The 22,599-nt window shown below is 37.6% G+C and overlaps 1 long non-coding RNA gene across 2 annotated transcripts; it reads left to right on the top strand.

Annotated features, from left to right (window-relative positions):
• The first annotated feature begins 17,027 nt into the window (after positions 1 to 17,027).
• LOC103465858 (uncharacterized) lies at positions 17,028 to 22,259 on the top strand. 2 transcript variants are annotated; one of them, XR_533858.2, is made up of 4 exons: positions 17,028 to 17,836; positions 19,042 to 19,266; positions 20,830 to 20,918; positions 21,885 to 22,259. It is a non-coding gene; the product is annotated as an uncharacterized LOC103465858 (long non-coding RNA). The 2 variants fall into 2 exon arrangements; XR_533859.2 differs by lacking the exon at positions 20,830 to 20,918.
• The last annotated feature ends 340 nt before the right edge of the window (positions 22,260 to 22,599 follow it).

Here is a 22,599-nt window from a genome sequence, read left to right as displayed (position 1 = left end):
TTATAGTCGTCAGTCTCGGACTGAACTAATTATACATTGGGTTATGCCAGTTTACTGTTGCAGTGTACCAGATCAGCCATAGAACTTTGGTGATGGCCGGCATCCTACATGTTTTAGTTCTCTCCCTGGGGGTAGTAACATCCTTTTCAGCACGAGAATGTTCCTCTTAGACCTCTAATGAGCAGTGGCGGAGCTAGACCTTTAAAGTTGGGGGGGCCAAGGGGTGACAAAATTTAAAATGTGTGTGCACATATATATATATATATATATATATATATATATATATATATATATATATATATATAAATAATTAAAAGAAATAAACAAAATGAATATTTGGTTATTGTTTAAGCCCGTCATTTGACATGTTATAATTAACACCTTTGACTGGTGCACATGGAGATATGATAGACTTTTACGCAAAGAGTTTATCGCAGAGGCAACTAAAATCAATCAAATTAAAGATCCTTTTTGAATATCATCTCATGGACACTGAACTAAATGCGTCTTTCTGACCGGAAGCTGATAGCGTGTTGAAGAGTTATGGACACCTTGGTTAGGAAGCTCTGTTTGGACAGGTAATTTGACAGGTAAAAATAGTTCGGGTCGGACCAGAATTATTTGCCTGATGGTGGTTCGGGCTTCTAATTAGTTTACATTTAATGAGTTTGGAGCACACAGAGAAAACCTAAAGAGAATGTGATCTACTTATTGTAGTTTAAGTAGAGGAATAACAGCTGACTGTTGAGAAAGGAAATAAATTAAAGTGCAGATCTGTTAGGCAGAAACAAGCGCAGTGCGCTGGGCAATAAATGCGCATAAATGCTCCACCGTTAAACTCCAACTAATCACACATGAGATGACAAACGCCAAATATACAATATATAGTTACACTGCTTACGTTAATGGTGTTTTAAAAACAAAACCAGTAAAAACTTAACTGAGTTAATATGTCAGATTCCCTCCTCAGCCTCGTCTTGATAAGAACAGAGAGCAGTCCGCTGGTTTCTGTCCAGACTGTGATCAAGCGCAGCTGACACTTGGTGCGCAGACAGTTTAAGCTTTACGCACAGAGAACATCGTGGAGCTCATTATTAATCAGACTAAGAACAAAATCTGTCAGAGAATCATCTCTGATCTGGACGCTTTAACGGACCAGAGACTTTGGAGGGTCTAGCGCAGCTGATCCGCTTCTGCGGGGTTTTTCTCCCGCTGAGGGAAGTCAGTGCGGGATCAGGAAACGATCAGAGTTCTGTCGTCTTCTAATCACGTCATTTCGTGAAATGTTAGCTGATTTCAAAAACGTTCTTGCAGAGAATTAATAAATGTTTTGTTTGATGACTACAAATTGGAAATAAAATGATTTTTTCTTTGACGGACAACGAAAAAACTCTAGCGCAACCTCTGCTCCAAACTACGAACATTGTCGGCCCCTCTTCGGTTTTTTCTCTTTTTTTGCGGAGGATCAATAAATAACTTATTGGTGTTTTACCATCACCACCAGGTATGAAGTGTTTTAGCCTTTGAGTTGCACCACAGCGCAGCACAACTGAAACATCCAGGAGTTTTTATGAGTACAAGTATAAAGAAGGCTGGTATCGCGCCTGATATAAATCTATTTATTTATGTCATCACATGGACTTATATAAAGTTTTATACATTTTCTTTTCATATATTTATTATTGTTTTTCTTCTTTAGATATTAGGCTGACTTAGAATGATTCCAAATATGTACAGGAATAACCTGGTGCTGTTACATGTCAATCATCTGGAGGGGGGGGGCACTAGAGGGGCCAATCAGATGACAGGGGGGGCACTGGCCAAACCAAAGAGAGAACTGAAACATGCAGGATGCCGGCCCTCAATGACCGACTTCGGACACCACTGAGATACAGAATGTCACTTTATTTGGCAACACTATTTGAAGGGGCGGGGGGTGAATAAGATTGACATGACACTGTCATAAACATGACATAATACATTAATATTTATGACTTGTCATAAAAGTGTCATAATTTACCGAATGACGCTTTAATACAAAGTTGACATTATTCAAAATGTCTTTGTTATGACAACTTGACATTAACCAAGGAATCAGTACTGATATAAATTTGTTATAAAAGTATTACTGATTGCACTTTAAAAATTAGGTATCTTTACGTTATTAAAGGTAAAGTTTAAACAGCAACCTCAGCCTATAGCAGTACAAGTACAGAACTAGCTCAGGATAACCTTGTCCCCCACAAATAAGGCATGAGGGGAAGACTTGTCTTGCTGCACTGTATACTCTGCCACTGGATCGAGTTATGCTCTTCCTCAGACATCAAATGCGCTTGGATCATGATAAATAGGATTGTCAGAAATACTACATGCTAGCTCCACATACTGAAAATGTAAAGGAAATTGTCAATATGAACCTCTTGTTAGAGGTTTTAGCTGTAAGGACACTCAGTGGGGACCCGGAAATTCAACCACACACAGGAGTATACGAAGGAAAAAAAAACAAGTTTAATACATTTTCAGATACTGGTTGCTGCTCAAGAAGAGGTCGTCAAACACAGAATTCAGGAGAGAGGGCTGGTGATGTACAGATAAAGGAGGAGTATCTTTGAAATTTTAAGCTTAACTGACCTGTAGAACTGTGGACTGGTGGAGCAGAGGAACTGAGGGTCTGACGACAAGGAGGTACAGTAAAACCAGTAGAACAGGCTTCTGTGGAAGCAATGAAGATCTCCACAAGGAGATCCATAACGCAATACCCAGGGACTTTGTCGATAATCAGGCAGAGGTCATACACAGGGGGACAGATAGAGCAAACTAGTGATGGGTCCGGCAACACCGATGCGTCGGCGCATGTGTCAAGCCCATAGACCAAAACCCGTGTCGGTGCGCGTATTGGTTTCAGCAAGTCACGTGACCAATACAGGAACTGTTTCAAAATGACATTAAACTGTGTTTATAAGGAAGCGAATCTGTCAAATGCATTTGCCAAACAAATTCTTGATCTTTTGCAGCGTCAACTTTGGAGCAGCTTCAAAGGAGAGGTTTCTGCAGTGTGGGACCATTTTGATCTTATAATGTAAAATATATTTGTTCATTTTGTTGTTTCATCTGGTTCTTGTCAGTTTCTACTTGATCTGAATCCAAATTCAGCTGAAATTGACTCTTAGTTTACTTTCATATGTTCTGCAGGTTAAGTGTCGCATATTTGACTAAACTGTCTTATTTAAATAAATCCACCTTTTCAATGTCGAGGCATTACGAGGCCAGGCTTTAGAATGAAGTCCCAGATACAACAACCACTCTACAAATTACTCAGTTGATTTTTATGAATTATTTCATATACAGTGATCCCTCGCTATAACGCGGTTCACCTTTCACGGCATCACTGCTTCGCAGATTTTTTCGTGCAGTTTTTTTTTTTTCAGTGTTCTGCATCTTGAGTGACCGTATGATTAGTAAAAACAGTCTCCACGCTTCTTTTTTACTTAAGTGCCAATAAAGTTACAGTATTTAATACAGATTGGCCATTCAGGAGATGGAAACTGAAACTTTCAATGTCTGCTGGAAAAAAACTGTGGCCAGAGGCAGAAAAACCCGACCGGAGGCTGGCTTGACGAGATCCATCGCTCTGCCGTAGATACAGCTGTGAATCTCGCAAAACAACTTGGAGGAGATGCTTTAATGAAATGACTCCGGATCACATTAAGGCCCGATTTATGCACACGCACATCTAAAAACAGGTTTTGTTCTTTGGTTTCAATGTAGAGTATTTATTTATGCTGTATAATAACTAAAAAAATTAAGTTAACTACTTCACGGATTCCACCTATCACGGGTTATTTTCAGAACACAGCCACTAAGAAAAAAAGGGTTCGCTGTAAATGTAGCGTTTACTTAATCTTTTTCTACAGCAGAAGTTTTGTCAAAAAAATCTTAACAGGCTAGATTTCAAAATGCTGTAAAAACTTTATTTTTTTAAATAAAAATCTGTGGGGTAAAAAAAAAACAAAAAAAAAAACACACAGTCCACAAGCATCCTCATTCCAAACACATTCACTTAAATTTTCACTTTATGGCACATGTTCACATCATTTATTGACCGTCATCAAATCACTATGTTGCCTGTAGGAATTTTTAATGTCCGTGTCAAAATCGACACAGTTTTGCTATGTGTTAAAACGATACATGACACCTCATCTACCCATCGCTAGAGCAAACTTAGCTTGAGGAGCAGGCAATACTCGGTTGTAGTGAGGCAGAGTTTGGGTCAGGGTCCAGAAATCCAGAACAGAAGGGATCCGTGAAGGGCTTGGCAGGAGGGGTAAATCCGTGGACAGAAAGGGGTCGTAGAAACACTGAAGGCTTGGAAGGAAATGCTGGATCTCTACTGGCTCATGGCTGTCGCTAATCTGGCAAGGAGGCAGAGGTTGAGAGGTGTTTTAAGTAGGGCTGGGCCCAGGTGGAACAGGTAAGCAATCAGGTGTGGCAGGTGAGCTGAATGAGTGCTTAACACAGCATGGACAGGACATGAATCAGTAAATTTATGGTAAAAAACGGTAAAAAACCAACAGTTTTTGACCATAATATCCAAAACATTTCATTACCGTAGAAAATACACGGAGCTACCGTAAGTCAAAAATGCAAAAAAAAAAAAAATCCGTAGATTTACGCTAGAAAATTGTGAAATACTAACAGTTAATGACAGTAATATCCAAAACATTTTGTTAACGTAAAAAATACATGGAATTACCGTAAGTCAACACTGCAAAAAAAATCTGCAAATTTACGGTAGAAAAATTGTGAAATACCAATAGTTACTGACCATAATATCCAAAACATTTTGTTACCGTAGACTTTACATGGAACTACCATAAGTCAACACTGCAAAAAAATCTATGGTAAAAAATGGTAAAATACCAACAGGAACTGACTGTAATATCCAAAGCATTATACTACCATAGAAAATACGTGGAATTATCATAACTCAATAAACATATATCCTAAGTAATTTTGACAGTCATGAAATGTAGAAAATACAGAAATATATTGTAAGGGTTAGGGTTGTAATTATAAAGTTCATAGAAAAATATTGTACTATTGCCAGCAGTTAATTACCCTAAACTTAACAGTACTATTCAGCCAAAATTAAAAATTTTGCTGATATTTATAACTAAACAAGACCGCAAAAATGATTTTTACAAAGAACAGAATGCTGGTATAATATCTTGGTTTCTTTTTTAATAATGCCTTCAATACAACAAACTGAAATCTCAACAGTAGACCAGGCATTGATATGGCGACCCACCGATTGCAAAGCAAACTCCTACATACATAAGAGAACTGTATGTTAGCCCCTCCTGCTTGGATGAAGCTGAAGCTGGTTTCCAATTGCAGCTTCCAATTTGGGAAACGGCTAAGGGGCGATTCCACCTAATTTTTCACTACCATCAGCATCTGTAATTTTCTCTAGCTAAAACACTACAACACCTAGACTCTTCAAATCTGGACTAGATTATTCTCAACTCATATCAGAATATTTAAAACCAACTGTAGGATTTGTGAAAACTTTATCAAATTTGTGAAACTTCAATAAAGAACAATTCTAGTGTTATCCAAAAGCATAGAAATTGTGAAGTCGCCCTTCATTGAAGTTTCACAAATCCTACACTTGGTTTTTAATATTGTGCTATTAGTAGAGAATAATCTAGAGAGTTTTTATTTTTGTTATTGTGATAAATAGCAGGGTTTACAGTAAATGGAGACCGTTATTTGTCATGTAAACAAATAATTATCTAGTTTTTATTGCTGCTTGATCCTTCAGCATCAGCAGCAAGATTCTTTTAACTCTGTTCCATTAGTTGAGCGTGGCTCAGGATACTGTGGTGTCCTGAACTTAACACAGTAAAGTCACAGTGCGCTAGCTAAGGCTGCTAGCAGGTGCTAGCTCAGGGTGCTGAGAGCCCAGTAGGCCTGGTCCTTATCAGGATTCGGCTAATGTCTTTGAAATCAAGTTTTTGCTATGTTTGCGCGTTCAGAAGGAGGGGAAGGACAACACATTTCTGCATCACAGCCCTGCTGCCCCTTTCATGGTTTTAACTGAAGTTAGCTAACTTTAACCAACTGATAAAGAACTGTGTAATTTCTGAGCCATGCTGTTTATGTACATGCACTGCAGCTAGATATTATTTACTATATGGAACATTTAATTTTCCCAGACGCAACACTTTCCATTAATGTTTCTGTAGGAACGACTGCATAGATATATTTATATTTCTGGTCTACTTTAGACTGTATGTGCTTAAAGTTATTGTTAATGGCAGAAGCAACACATTAGCTTTTGTTTCAATACTTTGGTAATACTTGGAAGTGTAAAGCTTGGCATCAGAGCTAATATTTAATATTTTCTTTTGACTTCTTGACTCTCACCCCCAAAATACTTGCACTAAAGTCACTGGGTCCATGACAGCTGAAGAGTTTTAAGATAAGGAAATTTAAATATTAATATTTTACAGTTTTTCTCAGTTTGGGTGCATTTCTCAGAACAGACTTTAAATTCTTAAAACTACCTGTTTAATCTTCAAATTACTTTGTCACTTCTGCACATCAAAAAGTTAGTTTCTCATTCCTTTTGCAAGTTTTGCTTTCACATCATGTAACTGATTATGTGCACTTCTCTGCTTTTCCCCCGTTGTAATTTGCTTTAATCGTGTTGATCAAAATGTGTAAAACGTGTCTCTGTTGAATTGTCTCAACTTCCAAAACAGCATAAGTTAATTGTGTAAGTCTTAACATGCATAAGTCTTGAAGTTGTCATAATGTCAATCATATTTTAATTAATATTCGATTTTTTTCTAAATCTGTCCTGAATTGGTAAATTGCTCCCAAATGAGTCCTGGATTTTTCTAACTGGTCAATGTATGAACTCAACCAATGATCAACCAGTTTTCTGAAGCAGATTGAAGGTGCATCTTGTGAACCATCAATTGGCAACAAGATGGTCTATGTAGCCAGAACACAACACAAGGTTGCATTTCTGAGAACTGATGAACAAGTTCACTGGAAGGAGTGAACAGCCAGAGAGAAGAAGAGGAGTGAGGCTGAGGAGGAAATAGTTGGGAGGAAAGCAGAAGAAGAGTCAGAAGAGGCTGAGGACATCTGCCAATTTCCATCACTCCAACATCAGGATATGGTTTGTGACCCACAACATGATGCTGATGGAGGTTCTCTCACCCTAGAGTTAATTTCTTAACCCCACTGAGGAACTTTTGTCAGCAAGACGATGGAAATTAAAATGTAATGTAATTATGTCATTTCTACAGCATGTTCAGTTTTCTGAGGAGATTGTCATATGGTTCCTTTTCTCCTTTTTTTTTATTCTGCATTTGTCTTTTTCTTTCTGAATCACCATGGCATGGTCCGTCAATAAATTACAGCAAAAGCGTAAATGTGAATTTTGTAGTCTCTTCTCATGACTAATCAATTTGACTGTCTTATCTGTACATAGAGAAACTATAACTAATTATTTTGAGACGCTGATATGTTAACTGAAAGAATTTTGAGAGCTGAACGAAGGATTTTGCAAGCAAACAAATGCTATTTTTTGCTGTTTCTACAAATTGTTTTGAGAAATGCACTTATTGTTTTCTAAATGCCAACAATAACTTGAGAAATGCACCAAAAGTGACTGAGAAAAACTAACATAGCATAACTTGTCTTAAAACTATTTGCCTGTATGAAAAGTGTACACATTTACAGCTTTGTTTCTGCTAGCTTGCAGGAATTGTAACTTACATAAATCGTTGAAGACAACTTATTGGCCTTCATGAGACTCAGATAAATGGTGAGTATCTATTTCATAAATTGCCTAAAACAGTTATATTTGTAACTTTTAAAGTCTATTTGTGTATTGAAATTTGGACATAAGATTGTTTAACATATTACAATGTATGTCTCCATTTGCAAAAGAAGAAATAACCAAAGGCCAAACAATAAAAACCTTGATCAAGGTATACATTTCATTCATAAAATGCAACATATCTGTGGAATGAAATCCAGACGACAGAAAAAAACGGCTCCAGGCACCATCAAAACATCCATAGAAATACTTGTTTACTTTTATTTCATGTCTTGATTTGTGCAATGTTTTCCACGTTATTTGGTGTTTATAATTCAGTTTTATTTGTAAAGGGCCACCTACTGGCAAGCCCTGGTATTTTATAACTGAGCTCATGGCCTAGTAGGTCAGATGCATGTAATGGACCCAAGTTTAACTGACCCAGGTTTGACAAACTAATATTTAGTCTGACGGAGGGGTGCTCTGTGGGGCGGCCGCTCAGCAGGGGACTGCTTGCTCCAAGACAGAGCTTTGTATAAATGGGCGGGGCGTTGCACGAGGAAGCATTGAAGCACTATCGAATGGTTGCCATGGTCTCATTTTTATTTATGTTTTTTGTTTGTGTATTTTGTCTGGTTGCAGAGAGGATCACACCTGTCGACAACAAACAAAGGTTTAAGAACTACTGACTTTTCAGCAGTGGTGGGAAGTAACAAAGTACAAGTACTTTGTTACTGTACTTAAGTAGAGTTTTTGTGTATCTGTACTTTACTTAAGTAGATGTAATAATGGATACTTTCTACTTTTACTCCACTACATTTTACAGTAAGTATCTGTACTTTCTGCTTCACTACATTTCTACAAAACTGTCGCGTTACTCGTTACATCCAAGTCGCATTGAGCTTTGCAAAAAGCAAAAAAAGTTGTGCTGTATTTTTTATGGTAAAATTCTGGTAAGAAAAGCGACCAGTAATTTACCATAAAATTTTGGGGTTTTTTTTTACAATAAAATGTCAATATAACATACAGTCTGACTGTGTTTTTCACTTATGCAGATATTATGCCTCAGGCAGTATAACTGCATTTACTACTGCAAAACCACATTAAAATTTATTATTTTACCATATTTTAGGAAATACTGTATTTTACTGTATATTGGGAAATGCGGTAAAATACTGGCAGTTTTGGTTGCCAGAATTTTACCATATTTCTAAAATATGGTAAAATACAGAATTTTCAAAATACCGTAAAATACTGGCAGTTTTTAAAATACTGCCAGTATTTTACTGTAAATTAAGGCCGTTTTTTTCTTTTTACAGTGTACATATACATAATGCAATCAATCAGACAGTGGAAGTTGACATGCTGAGCTCTAGTAAAAACATATTGACAGTGACATCGATTTCAATTTCTACACTTTTTTCAGTCTTTTGATACTGTTTCAGACTAAGTACAATTTATTGGTGACTTTTTGGTCCTAAATATGAAGGACTCCTAAGATTAGTGCAATAAAACTTATTTTATTGAGCTAATAAAACAGATGCTGCTCCTTAATGGGAAGAAGCTAAGCTAATTTACTGTAACCTAGGGAGAAGGTTATAAACGCTTGTGTTCATAAACAGAATGATTACAACCAGGACTTATGAAGAGGTGGACAGAAGCAGTAGAGGGGGATCTCACTCTAAACTATTTGATACTGAAGATAAACTTCAGGCTTCGGTTTCGATTTTCCCATCTGACGTTTGAGTTTGTCCGAACAGCAATAAATCCAGGTATGAAGCTACAACTTGAAGAATTTAGCATTTACATTATCATTCAAATCCCCTTAGCAGTTAATATCTGACTATGGTGAGTAACTTCATGCCAGCTGCTGTTGCTTTTTTGCTGGTCTAGTTTCCCAGTAGCAGGACCAGTAACAGTCAGAAAAAGTGATTTTTAACACACAATTCTCTTAACTCATTCCATATCTGTCGTCAACCAACTGCTGTCCTCATTAAAGCCTCATCTTACCTTTTAAACACCTGCCACCATGCTAAAATGAACAACAAAGAAACTGAGCTCCAGCCTTCGCACCTCCAAAAACACACAACTCACTAATGTGGCATACACACATGCACGCGTGCACCCATAGCGTGTCTTTCTATCTTCACAAGGTCTTTGCATGGACTTCCTTTCATTTTTCATCCATTTCTACACTCACTTATCCTAAACCTAACCCAAAGTCAGTTCAACTTTAGTCATAAACCTAATCCCTACCCCAAAAACAATACTTCTTATGGGTTTATTTTTAGGCTTTGGGCCTAGAAATAATTTGTTGGGAAAAGAATGACTCTCTGGGGGAGAAACATTTCCCATCTGACGTTTGAGACACATACACATGCACACAAATTGCTAATATTTTTTCTGCTGTCTGTAGATGTTTATGTGTGACCACGGCAAGAATGACAGCTTCATTTGGTTCCATATTACAAATGTATTACGCAGCCTAGAGAGGAATCAGCTGAGGTTAGGAGGATGTTGTACTGAGGTTTGAGAGGAAAACAAGATGGAGGGAGTTTTTTTTATAGGAAATTAAACAGCAGGGCTACATCTCAGTCACTTTGTCCTGTCAACCCATGATTAAAACTGTAATTAAGATGAGCCAGTGACTGCAAGTGCAAGAGAACCAATTTGGAGATTCATTAAAAGGCCAATAATTGTATAAACTCTCTAATCAATTTAAAACTTAATTCTACTATTTATTTTATTTTTGAACCAGCATTTCTTACTTTTGGGAGTAACTACAATTGTTTTAACATCAATGTTTTACAGGAGTTCTAAGGACAATGAAGACATTCTGATGAAAAGTGTTGGCTATGTCTTTGCATGACTTTGAAGTCCTTTAGATGCGAATTCACAAAACATTGCAGTGTGATTAGTGTTCGTCAGCTGTTTGGTATCTGCTATTTGCTTGGTTTCCAAATTGGGTTCATGAAGCAGAGAGCATTGAATACATGCAGATGCTGTAACTCCCAACAAGTTTTATGTTGCTGGCCTTTCATCAGGTTACTGTTTTCCTTTCTTCAGTCACTGCAGGAGCAGTAAAGATATTTATGACATCCTACAGAAGTTTTTGTTTTATCTTCATTCACAGAGGGACCATCTTAGGTTAAATCCTAGTTGCAGGATTTAAACTAACTGTAAACATCATGATAATGACATAATTAAAACAAGGAGAAAAAAACCTGTCAAAACAGAATGATAATTTTCACACATTGTGATTTAGACAAGTTTTATTACTGGGTGTAAAGAGGATTAAAGCAAAGAAATCTGCTTTTGTACATTTTTTATTGCAGGCATTGTTTTTGCCAAAATGACAAGATCCTGTCAAGTTGTAAGTGGAAAAACTCATTTCATGGTTTCCTTTTTTAATGACCTAAAGCAAAGCTTCTGATGATGGCAAAGTATATTAATAAGGTCTAAGCCATGAGGACCTCAACACCCCACCTTTGGAGTAATGGAAATTTGTAATATTTAGCTAAACTATGTGATCGGTTTTCTATGTAGCAGGAAAACAGGCGATTCAAGGTGACTGTGTTCTTGTCTGTTAATATGTAAGAGGCATAATTAGGAATCCCACATGCTGCTTAATAGCACACCTCAGCCTCATGAAGCTCCCAGGATTACCATCTGAATACCAAATGCCAGCTGTATCAACCTGTGTGAGAGAGAAAGAGAGCGAGAAATAGAAACAGAGAGAGAAAGAGGGGGGGGGAGGTGCATCCACGTCACATTACATTGTGTTAATTTAATTTTCATCTGACCACACATGTCTTATTGTGTGCTCACAATAAGACATGTTGTCTTATTGTGACCTCACAATAAGTAAGACAACATGTCTTATTGTGGTCACATGTTGTCCACAATAAGACATGGTTATACTATTCTGGTATAACTAGATTGGTATAACCATTCTGGTTATACCATTCTGATACTCTGCATATCATCCATTCTGCATATCATTTCAGTACTTAGGAGACAGGGTGAAAAAAGGAGCTTCACTACAAACTGCAAACAGAGAACTCATTACAGGCTTCTGCATTGCAGGGCACAACCTCTGGCATACTGTCACTGCAATCAGTGGCGCAAAAAGTGGGTATGCAGGGTATGCAACGCATAGGGGCGCAGCACCAGAGGGAGCGCCAAAACCCCGTCTGGGGCGCGCCGATGATGTTTTCCCATACACTTCAGCGCGCCTTACGCTCCTTCACCTCGCGCACATAACGAGGTAAATGCAGCGAGTTTTACCCTTCACGTATCGTCGCCTCGGGGGGGGGGGGGGGGGGGGGGAGGTAGTAAGCGTTGCTCCTTCACCCTGACGTTCCATCACTTGGGAGGGGGGGGGGCGCTGATCTATGTTTTCGCATCCACCTGAATAATGTGTAGTTGCGCCACTGAGTCAGTGGCAATGTCAGTGGCAATGTGCCTCAGTGTTTGAAGGCTTGGACTTCAAACACTGAGGCATAAATCTATATTAGATTTATTGACAATAGAAGGTGGGGGTGGCCCAAACTTAGAAAAGTTTGGGAACCACTGGGTCAAGCTAATATTGAAGAGATCCTGAAGCATACCACAGAGCTGCTCTGTAGCTTCAGGCCTTCAGGTCTCTGGGGCTGATACCATCTGGACCTGCAGCCTTGTTCAGGTTCAGTCTCTCCAACTGCCACTTCAGTTGGAGAGACTGATGTTGATTTAAAAATCAACATCAGACAGTTCATCCCACAATTGTGACATATCTGTGACATCAAATCAGTGAAGAAGCTACAGGCACCTTGGGGGATGCAGCAGGACCCTAGCCCAGGCCTACAGGGAACCCAGATGGGAGGTAGAACATGCCTTCAGGGATCTAATTTTTTGTAATCACATTTAACAAGAACTGTAAAAGGAGGGTCCTCTCCTATTGAGATTTATGTACAATACCCTAGTAGTAGCTTTTAAAGTAGGGTGCCCCATTGTTGACTCATGGTTGCTAAAAACCTTACCAGACTAACTGATTTTAGTGACATAGTGGGTGTAAAATATTGAATAAAATGTTGTGCTGCATTATGTTGTGCTGCATTATTATTATGTCAGTTTTGGAGGACCAAAACTGACATAATAATAAATAAAAGAATAAATACATATCGGACGTAAATAAAAAAAAAATAAACATATAAATAAAAGAATAAATATATATCCAACATAATAATAAATAAAATAATCAATATAAAAATAAAAGTAGAAATATATAAATAAAAGAATAAATATATATCCAACATAATATTAAATTAAAGAATCAATATAAAAATAAAAGTAGAAATATATAAATAAAAGAATAAATATATATTTCCATTTGCTGTATTTATTTCTGTATTGTTTTCTGTATTTATTTCTCTATTTATTTCTGTATTGTTTTCTCTATTTATTTCTGTATTATTTCCTCACTGTATTTCTGCTTCATCGGTATGCTAATGAGGTGGGCTGGCTTCTACGTCCAGCTCTCTATTGGTCAATAAACAGGAAAGAGAACGATCCGTGTGCAGATCGATTGTGAATGCCTGCGCTGTGGTCCTCTTCGGAGAGAGCCTTATAGACCCTTTTCACAAGACGTCAAACATCTGTTTAACATCCACTATCTATGCATACTCTAAACTTGACAAATTCCTCGCTGACTGATACCAGTTTGACTATGAAGGTACGTGTTTTGGGTTTTTTTTTCTAGGTGTTAGTTGATATGCTAGGCTAGCAATAGTAATTTGTTAGCTGGCTAACATTACGTAGCCTTTCTGTTTTGGAAATAAAACGTATTTAGGTGCTAATCTTAATCACATTTTTATAGTATAGACTGGGGTTACCACCACTCGTGTAAAATGTATGATCGTATTAAACCCTCCTCATTTACGCTACTTTCACCACCCGCTCAGTAGCGACATTACCTGTAGCCACAAGTCCAAAACTTGACAGTTATGCCAAACACCCGCTACTCCACCACGTCCTGAGAAGTTAAACTCTTACTACGATAAAGACATGAGGAAGACGCTGTTATAGATAGATAGATAGATAGATAGATAGATATTAACATTTCATTGGAGAAATTTGATTATCTCTCTCGTAGACTTGGCAATAGAAAATTGATAACATAGGAATAATAACTTTACATCCCTTTTAACAGGTCACACTTGATTCTACTGTGGTGCCTGTGGAAACGAAGTGCATGAAGTTTGTGCTCAAGTGGGAAAACCCTGTGGATCACATGGTGGGACTTCTTCTTCTCACTGCTCACTACAGTATACCATTGCCTCTGTCATCCACCAGTTCACTGCAGACTGCCATCTGCCAAGGACCCTACATGGATGTCTTCTTAACTTGTAAACCCTGAGTACATACTGTTGAAATAAAATTGATATGTCTTTTGTAAATACATTTTCTCTATCAATGACTTAAATTATGAACTGTGGTAATTATGTTTGTGTAATGTAGTAACCATGCAGTGTTTAATATAGTTATTAAATATATGTTTTAAAGAAACAGCCACAAACCTTATGTCTTTTCCACAATAGCAGCTTTAATTTTAGCATTTCCTCTCCTCCACATACTTTGTTTCCAGATGTGTACAATTTACAAAAAGAAGCAATTTAAATGTAAAAGTTGCACATATGTAGAATTACTCAAGAGAAGCTATTTACAATAGTTTTTTTTTACAGAACTCTACACAACATCAATTCATTTATTAATAGATACATATATATGTTAACTACAGAATAGGTACACAAAGATTTCATTTCTAACAGCTGCTAGCAGTATTGAGTGTTCATCCAAGAAGTGTGACTTGCAGGAGCAGGGAGGCTCTGTACTGGTTTGTCTCCTTTTAAATCAAGAGGCCCATGATACTTTGACTAGGCAGCAGATATCCCACAGCTGATTGACTGAACCTGCCATGGACAGAGGGACAAGACCATCTCAGATATGGTAGGTTGTTAGGTCGGCTACTGTTGAGAAAGATGGACAACAAAACAAATGGAGAAATTATGAATCACATAAAAATATGTAAATTTGGCAGATGTTAAATCAATATTTAAAATGCTTTTCCAAACAACAGTGTTGGAAGATGTAAGTGATTTTAGTGAAACAACAACACAGCACTGAAAGGCAGCGGTGTACGTGTATGTTTCCTAACTGTGGCTAAAGCTGCTGCTAGCTGGTTTACTCTCCGATCGGAGGCTGTACACAGTCAGAGAATGGTGGATTGACAATGAGTAATAACGGTTATCTAACACTTAAGTGCTGTATTACTAAAGTTGATAAATAAAGTGAATCTCTAAACGTTACAGCGCTGACAGAGCGGTGTATATTTTTCTTAACTGTGGCTAAAGCTGCTGCTAGCTGGTTTACTCTCTGATCGGAGTCAGTTTATTTTACAGAGTTAGAGAATGGTGAATTGACAATGAGTAATAACAGCTATCTAACACTTAAATGCTGTTATTAACCTTACCTTTTATTATGTCCTTAAGATAATGAGTATTCGTGAATTTTTCAGTTAGGTTTCCTGAGGACTGTTGAACTGAGGCCGAAAGTACCACGTAGGCAGGCATTCACAATCGATCTGCACACGGATCGTTCTCTTTCCTGTTTATTGACCAATAGTAGAAGAGCTTGACGTAGAAGCCAGCCCACCTCATTAGCATACCAACGAAGCAGAAATACAGCGAGGAAATAATACAGAAATAAATACAGAAATATATACAGAAAACAATACAGAAATAAATACAGAAAACAATACAGAAAATAATATAGCAAATGGAAATATATATTTATTCTTTTATTTATATATTTCTACTTTTATTTTTATATTGATTCTGGATATATATTGATTCTTTTATTTATATATTTATTCTTTTATTTATTTACGTCCGATATATATTTATTCTTTTATTTATTATTATGTCAGTTTTGGTCCTCCATACATTACTGGCTTTATTTTCACTCTAACATTTAACTTTATGACACACAAAACTACAAATAAATCGTCCGTATTGTCTCCCGGGGCATTCTGGGTAAAGCTTGTCACCAACGTCATCGTCAGTCACTTGGCAACAAATGGCAAACTAGTTAGAGCATTTATACGGACTGCGTCAACATGTTTTGAATTTGTGTTGTTTCATCACTAATGAAAGGTAAGTAGCCTCTTGTTTCTGTTTTTCTCTTGGTCTGTAGTACTTTATGTCAGATGGATTTCAGAATGACAAAGTCGCAATCTCTGGTGATGAAACTTGTTAGCTCCGCTGTTGCGGGCATGCCCACGTTGTAAGGTTAAATTATCATGAGCTTTATGTGGGCCCGGTCATTAGCCCCGCCCCCCGGCCTACGCCAGCTTGTTCCGCTAGTGTGTCATACTTCTGCCTCCGCATGAGGACCGGAGGCAGCAGTATGACGTCTTATCTGGAGCTTATTGTAACAATGTTAAAATTTTTGACTGTTTTATGGAGGCATTAATTTTCCGTTTCCGTTTACACTATTTTTCAAAAAGTGCAAGAATTTGATGATGAATTGTTGTGGAAAGGCACTGAAAATTTGTTTGTGTGCATGTAAAATGTCAGATTCTGACATTCAAAGGTCATCTGAGCATATCAATGCATTGGATTTGAGATTACTCTATCTGCTCTTTTGTAGAGCTATAAGGGAACAGGAGAGCTTTTCCAATCAAATTCTGTCTGGACATCTCTGCATCACCCAAAGCTGTGTTTGTCAAACCTAATAAAATGAAATTTCATATTCAAAGTTGTCCTTAAAAAAGTTCACTTTGAGTTAGATTACCTTTCACCAATAGACAGATTATCTATCTATCTAGATAGATTAGACTATCTATCTAGATAAAATAATCTAATCTATAGATAGATGGTGTTCATTTTAATCAGAAGAAGAAGAATTAAAATCTTTTGACTCGTTTCATTGTCTCTTCTGCCCCGATTCCTTGATGTCGTCACTGTATCAGCTGAATCATAAAGACAAAGACAAACGTTTTCCCAAGTCCAAACATAACTTTTATTAGACGAACAACTAAAGAAACTGACAAAACTCAATAATATCACAAACCAGCATTTAAATTCAATATTTACCTCACACCACAGACATCCACACACCAAGACAGAGTTACGGGGAACCATTTCAGCGACGCACCATTCCCCGTAGTGATCTGAAGTTAAGGTTCCGGATCCTATACTTTTAAAGTTATTTTAATTCAACTTAGTGTAATATGTTTCAATAGAACTATCCTACATAAGAGATTACGCTGATTAAACCATGGATATAATTTGGAGTGAATTTTCTTATTTAAAATACTATTAATTTTTATCTAATATTGAACATATGGTTAAGTTTTTACAACTAGCATATTTTATATTTATTTTCTTAACAATAGATAGATAGATATAGATAGAAACTATTGATCCCTTTGGAATTTACCCTCAGGGAAATTGTAGTCTCCCACACAGCACCAATATATCAAATACTTAAACTTTTTTTATTTTTATTTTTATTTTATTTATTTTTTTAACATTAACATTTAGTCCGATTCTATAGTCCCTCTTCCTGTTAGCCCTCCAGTGAGGAGTTGAAGAGTTTCATTGCACAAGGGACAAATGAGTTCCTTAGTCTGTTGGTCCTGCACTTTGGAAGAAGCAGTTTCCCTCTGAATCTACTTTCCTGGCTTCTGATGACAGTGTGCAGAGGGTGGCTGGTGTTGTCCATAATAGCCTCGAGTTTCTGTAATGTTCTCCTCTCTGTCACTGTTGCCACAGAGTCCAGCCTTGTGCCAACCACTTAGCTGGCCCTCCTGATTAGCTTCTCCAGCTTGGAATGGTCTGCCTTAGAGATGCTTCCACCCCAGAACACCACAGCGTATTACCGGACGCTGGCAACAACAGACTGGTAAAACAACCCTGGCAGCTTTCCACAGATGTTAAAGGATCTCAGCTTCCTCAGGTAGTACATCCTGTACAGAACCTACTCATAGAAATGAATTTCAGTGTCGGATTCATTTGTTGACTCCTCCTGATACCAGCTATGAGTGTATAATAGCTTCAATCAGCTCTGTCACACCGCTGCATTTTGGAAATGAGTGCTCTTAGAGAGATGGTCATTATCTTCCAGACAGAGATGGCCTTTGTCTCAGCCCCTCAAACACATGACAGAGTTCCATACTGTTGTGTTCCTCAGTCCCATCATTGCTGCATTCTTCAGTTTAATCATGTGCTCCGAACTTTGCAATCAACTGAACATTGTGCATTTGATTCAACTCTATTTGCAGAAAGTAAACATTTTGATTGATTGTCCTTATGACTTTGTTTGGCACCATAGAGCAATTGATCCTGTCTTTCTCAGTCAGATGTATAGAAATGTAGTTGTAAATGCAGGATAAAATGAACACCCTGTTCACACAGTGTCTCTGCTGCTAATAAAATTTGATTGGACATTTTATAGCTGTATAAATCCCTGAAATATGCATGTGTTTGCATATAAAGCAAACATTTCTTTTTTTCTGAGCTTGTCTTGTGAGCATTTGGATATTGCGGGTTCCAGATGTTCTGGGATTTGTCTGATCAATACACAACTCAGAGCAATCATTAGTCATCAGCTCAGCTGTGAACATATGATAACAGTATAAACTTAGGAACATTTACATGAGATAATGGACAATATCAGTGTGTTATTTTCCTGTTCAAGCAAATTACAATTTTTTGATGGCAGTCTTTATTCCTCAGCATTTGTAAAGCTGCCGAAAGGCTGTTATTGTTTGCTTTCCCAGATTCTACATTTATTCTTTGGATCTTTATGGCTCCATATCTCTCATGAGTCCTGTTGTCTTGTTGTGACTTCCAGATCATATAAATGATTATTCATGAACCAGTTGCCATTTAGTGAAAATATGGATCCAGGTTCTATTGTCGTTGGAAAGCGTTGTATTGACATTGCATTAAAAGCTGCCAGAATGATGTTACTGTGGCCCAGGGGCGTGGTATAGGGGTGAAAAGTGATGACAATTCTAACGGCCCTTACTGACAGGGGGCCCTCTTTTGTTCATAGAAATAACATTTAAAAAAAAAGGGCCCTGTCAATTACAAAATTAATCATGTTGTGTTTTTGAAGATTGTTTTTAGAAGTAAAAATTTCGTATTTCCTACTCCCAGACCAAAGAAACACACATCCATATTTGTCCTGAACCCCCTGGATCTGCATGAAATGGTTCGTTCCTGCTTGGAGTGCTTGAACAGTGTCAGCAGTCAGTGGAACACAAGAACGACTGTGGCAGTTACTATGCTTCCAAGAAAAATTATAACATCAGGTTTTCAAAAAATAGAGACAGAGAGAAAAAGACAAGAGTCTCAATTTGTAACCCAGTTTTTCTCCGAGAGGTGAGTAGATTGTGTGAGATTATCAACCATTTAGCATAGTTAGCTTAGCTACAGACTACTGTTTGCCTCCTTTTCACTAGCATTTAATGAATTAAGAAAATAAATTACCAAGATGTCCATATATTTAACTTGTCCCTGTACCTTTTACCACACTTAAGAGATGAGTCAGTCAGCAGCAGCTCCAACCCATGTCCCTCCTGACCCATCCTCTCCTAAGTGAAATTAAAGCTGCAGTATGTAACTTTTATAAAAATAGAAATAAATCACATATTTGTTAAAACTGTCATTATGTTGTGACAGTATGGTATGAGAGATAATCTTTGAAAAATCTATTTCCTCTGCCTTCTCCCAGTGCTCTCTAAAAACAACCTATCAGAGGCAGGAGAGTTTTAGTCCTGTCAATCACAGTCTCATGTGAATGCTCATCCTTCCTCCCCCTTGCTCTGTGCTATGCTGCAGCTAGCATAGCCTGTTGTGAATGCTCAATTTAGTTAGCATAGCTACCAATGACGGAAGATAAAAATTTTTCCTGTAATGATAAGTTATTTCTCTGCCACTAGCACATTTTAGCAGTGAGTGAATGAGGTTAATTGACAGCACTAAGACTCTCCTACTGGTTCTGATTGGTTGTTTTGGCTGAAATGTTGCATTACTTTAGCTAGCAATAGTATTTCAGGGAGGAGGTGGGGGAGATCGTTTGCTTTCACACGATTATCTGTCTCATAACAAACTGCCACAATATAGTGACAACTTTAACAAATATGGAGAAAACATATTTTTTATTAAAGTTATACTGCACCTTGAATAAAATGCAACTACATAGCATGTTTTGAGAAGTCTTGATTGCTTTATGTGTATTTTGCACGTTGCCTATGACTGTTGCTCGTGGGGAGACATTTCAGTAATCCAAAACTAATTGAAAAAAATTAAGCAATCTACTTGCATACTGTATGCGGACTGTTAGATGTAAAATTCACCAGCAGTGAATATTGTGCTGGTATTAGTATTGGACCAAAGAAAGCAAGCCTTTACAATTGTGATGCTTTTTATCAGTCAAATAGATTCAAAAAATTGTAACATCAGCTGTGCAGGGGGGGGCCCAAACAAATTTTCTTGTCAGTGGGACCAAGATTCCTGGCAGCGCCCCTGCTGTGGCCCAGTATTACCCTAACCACAGGAAGCCAAAAGACAAAAATCAATTAGAGGACTAAGAATATTTAGTACAGTCAGTATCACTAAATTAATTGCTGATGATAGATTACTGAAAAGTGATAAGGACAACTATTTTTTATCACTCAAAACCTGTAAAGCAGGTCTACATATAATTAAAAACCAGATACTAATATACACAATGTAAAAATAAGCATATCCTTTCAAGTATTTTACTCTTTTTAAATTCTGAAATATAGATACTCTTCCTTAGTATTTGCTAGAATTGTCTTTGAACTGCATAACTTGGCTAAAACATTTGGAGTTTCCTTCCACCTACTTCTCACAACAGATTGTTGGAAATAATGTAACTGACTCAGGTTTGATGGACGCCTTGCTTTGATACCTTCTCAGGTCTGCCATCAAATTCTTCACAGGAATGATATCAGGAATTTGTGATGGCTGCCCTTAAACATTGACTTTACTGTCCTTAAGGAGTCAAGGTAATGACAGTGGCAGCAGTCGTTTGCCATTTGAACCTCTGCTCTGTCTCAGTTGTTGTGTCATTGGTTGGGGCTTAAAATTAAGACCTACGTTTAAAGTAATCTTTCAAACCTACCAATTATTATAAACAAATGGATTTTGGAATGACCAGATAAATCATCCAAATACCAAAGCAAACATGTAAGCAGGTTTTCAATCCTGTAATGAAAATACAAACAAATTTCAAATTACATTGTGAAGGGAATAAATATTTTTTTCCCTTCACAAATATATATTTAAATTAGTATAAATACCTCAAATGATGCCACCACATGAAGCAATAACCATGACAATGGTTCTTGCTTGTATCAGGACAAGTATTTATATTAGCAATTATTACGCATTTTATTTTAAAATATGTTTTCAGGGCACATAAGATCACATCACAAAAATGAAAAATAATAAGTTGTAAAGACAAAATTCCAAATAGAAAAAAAAGAAAATAAAGAGATCCAAGTGGAAATGCTTATTTGAACAGCAGAGCAATACAGAGTCCCAGAAAGACCTTTGTGGTGAGTGGGGAATGTAATTTAATTTCAAATAGAGGAATCGTGTGTGCAAGTTGCACATTTACAAAATGGAGATGCTTTCTGTCCATAAAGGCACATTCATAAAGCTGGCACGGTTCGACTGAAGGATGACTGTCTAACCTGTCAGCAGCTCCAGCTGGATCTGCACCGGTTAACACACAGTTCCTTCTTCTGCGCAAAGCTAAATGCTAATAAACCATCATCAACATGTCCCAGATCAATAGAGCTCTGAACACACTCTCCCTCCAAATCCTTCTATTGGCAATGTTCTCCATCAGAGCCAAAACCACAACTGCCACAATAGCTCTGGCTAAGCAGTGTCTGTGCGAAATGTCTGCTGGATGGGCGACTGGAGTTCCAAAGATCCTCTCTAAAGATCCTCAACTTTCTTTGCAGAGACTTCCTGTCTGAGACCTCGCAGCTCCAAGATTGAGATACTCCTGGTCAGCAGGCTCTCAATGGTTCCACTATCTGATGCTTCCATTATAATTTTTTATTATTTTTTGAGCGATTCCTGTTCTTGCTTATGGAGGACCAAACCAACATAATAAGAAATAAAAGAATAAATGTATAAATAAAAGAATAAGTATATATTTTGATAAGAAATAAAAGCATAAATATATATTTAGTTTTTTCTTTTTCTTACACATGAGTTTCCATCAAGTAATGTATATATTTTCTTTTTCATTTCCCCTAAATATGCGTTTTTGTCAAGAAAAATAATTATTTTGCTTAGACTTTTTTTTGCTTCTCCCTTTTCTGCTTGCTGTATTTTTCTGCTTGGTCTTTTTCCACCCATCCATCCATCAATTTTCTTCCGATTCATCCGGGGTCGGGTCGCAGGGGCAGCAGTTTCAGAAAGAAGGCCCAGACTTCCCTCTCCCCAGCCACTTCTTCCAGCTCCTCTGGGGGAACCCCAAGGAGTTCCCAGGCCAGCCGAGAGACTTAGTCCCTCCAGCTTGTCCCGGGTCTTCCCCGAGGCCTCCTCCCAGTGGGACGTGCCCGGAACACCTCACCAGGGAGGCGTCCAGGAGACATCCTGACCAGATGCCCGAGCCACCTCAACTGGCTCCTCTCGACGTGGAGGAGCAGCGGCTCTACTCTCAGTCCC

Source organism: Poecilia reticulata, chromosome 16, assembly GCF_904066995.2.
Source record: "Poecilia reticulata chromosome 16, P_reticulata-male-v2, whole genome shotgun sequence".
In the NCBI taxonomy this organism is placed as follows: Eukaryota; Metazoa; Chordata; class Actinopteri; order Cyprinodontiformes; family Poeciliidae; genus Poecilia; species Poecilia reticulata.
Note: the sequence above shows the minus strand (reverse complement) of the source record. Positions and strands in the feature narration are given on the sequence as shown.